The sequence below is a fragment of the Elaeis guineensis genome, chromosome 15, assembly GCF_000442705.2.
Source record: "Elaeis guineensis isolate ETL-2024a chromosome 15, EG11, whole genome shotgun sequence".
NCBI lineage: Eukaryota > Viridiplantae > Streptophyta > Magnoliopsida > Arecales > Arecaceae > Elaeis > Elaeis guineensis.
Window position 1 is genome coordinate 53889554 of NC_026007.2, and position 2302 is coordinate 53891855.

Sequence of the window (2302 nt, forward strand, 5' to 3'; positions counted from 1 at the left end):
GGTGGCGAGAAATTACTATTGGCTGCCAGTTTTTGGTTTCCACCGTAGGGTTTTTTTGCTTTCTTTGGCAAACCCCTATTTTTTATTGGATATGTTTGTCGAAGTTCTTCTTGACCTATATATTCTTTTTTTTTGTAAATTTTACTCCTATGTTAATAAATATGATGACTAGTAATGATATTCCATTAGTCTCCATCTTCCTCAAAAAAAAATTTATTTTTTTCTTTTTAGTTTACACTCGTCTATATGGGACGGAAGCAGCTGCAGGCTAGGTGAGCCTCAATCCACTGATTTGAGTCCTGAACTTATTTAAAACCCAAATCATGGCGAAATTAAAATAACCAGGATTTAAACATTACACCATATGGTAAAAATTAACGGTCAGCCCTTTTCTTCGTCAAGCAAACCATCATCTAACGTTGAATGAAATAAAAGCTCATAGTTTTGGTTGAAAGATTCCCTAAATCCCACGCATATGTAGCTGGCCTTAATTTAATAAATAGTGGCATTAAGAATATCACTATAATCCTGGTTTACATAACTCTCATATAATTCTTTAATTATTAGGTCCGACTCAGGCTATGAGTTGTCAGCTTGGATCAGATATAAACGTGATCCACACCTAATCCATATTTTAATCAGGTTTAAAATTTGAATTAAGTCAGTTCCACTTTTGCAAGGATCAGATTGGATTGAATTTAATATTTTATTTATTAATGTATTAATAGCTTGAGTCAAATGAAATCAATAATAGCTTGAGTCATTTAAATAGGCCGATTGCATCACGGACACATTATGTAAGAAACAACAATTAACAAGGCATGCATTAGAACTGAGTTTATGGTTTGGATTATGCATAAAAGTTCACACTAATTATGCATTATTGGTGAGTTTATGGTTTGGATTATGCATAAAAGTTCATACTAATTCTTCGTTATTTCCTTAAATTCGTGAATTGTCAGAGCCTGTAGGAAAACAATCTAAACAAGTTTATGGTTTGGATTGAGCCTTATATGTCCATATTTGGAGAAGGGGGGTAGATCTTTTTCTTTGATTTAGGCTTGATCTAATGATTTTTAGTTTGGACGAGCTTGGGTTAATTATCAGTCTAGTATTGGATTAAACTGGATCGATCATATTCATTCAAAATCGCAAAATGATCATGTAGAAACAATTTGGCCAAAGCTAAAATTTAAAAATCCAAGAAATTTATGAGAATTTGGAATAGTTAAAAAATAATAAAAAATCTAGCAAAGAATGTAAGATAATTGAAATATTTAAATACTCATCCATGAGAAAGCAGGCCAACTGAGAAATTAAAACAAGCATATGAACAGCACCATTAATAAAAAGCACAAAACATCATTATTATTTTACAATTCACAAACATCTCTTGGACTGATACTACGTAGGTAATCAATAAATCATAAAATTCATGATAGAATATTTTTAATTAATAATTTTAAAATAGTATTAGATTTTTACAATAATTTATAAAATATCTTTACCATCTTAAAGACAAGACAGTCCGAGCGCTAAGGACGATAAAAAGATTTTTTTGGGAGGGCAGGGTCCATCCAGGGGACTTGGGGAGGTATAAAGTGGGTACTTTGCGTCTACGCCACACACGAGCACATCCCTCCGAAGCTAAAAGGACAGCCGAACCTTTCAAGAACCGGGAGTTTTAGGACTCTTGCCCTGTTTTGACGGCTAATCAGCAAGTCATTAATGTTTGACTCCTGGTAATTGGCAAGGCCAGATAGACGGGGGGTGGGGGGATGTTGGCAGTGAACATAGACATCGTTGATCCCGTCCTAAATATGGTTGAGACAGCAAGATCACTCGCCGTACCCGTATCTCTAAATTCTACCCCCGCGGCGACGAACTTTTTAGGTAGGATTTGTCGACTTTTCTATTTTTTTAGATTTTTTGCAAGATCTTTTTTTCCTTCGATGTGTTACTTCTAAATTTATTTATCGTTATGGGCGTGATTTATATTGGTTATTGGTTGGAACTTGAGCTTGGTTTGGTCCTCGGAATTTGGCTGTTGGTGTTGCAGATTTTTGTTTTCTTTTTCTTTTTTTTTTTTTTTTTTTCAGGGTGAGTCTGGACTTTGGAGGTCAGTTTTAGATTTTGATTTTTCCAATCTGTAGTTCTGGCTGTGTTTTTCTGAAAGGAACGGCGATTTTTTTTTTCCTACTAGTTGCCCTGAAATAAGGATTCTATGGTTCTCTACTGGGATCTATATGTTACTGAATTTTGTGAGCATGCTTCGAGGCATAATTTTGGTTGATTACAGGTT

At 34.4% G+C, this 2302-nt stretch overlaps 1 protein-coding gene across 2 annotated transcripts in view; it reads left to right on the forward strand.

Moving 5' to 3' along the window:
• Nucleotides 1-1647: 1647 nt before the first annotated feature.
• Nucleotides 1648-2302, forward strand: part of LOC105057948 (uncharacterized) — a 21609-nt gene continuing 20954 nt past the window's right edge. Inside the window, exon 1 of one of the 2 annotated variants that reach the window (XM_010940680.4) lies at nucleotides 1648-1893. The gene's annotated coding sequence lies outside the window, so the exon portion shown is untranslated. The remainder of the gene's footprint in view (nucleotides 1894-2302) is intronic. The other variant, XM_010940677.3, reaches the window with a different exon arrangement.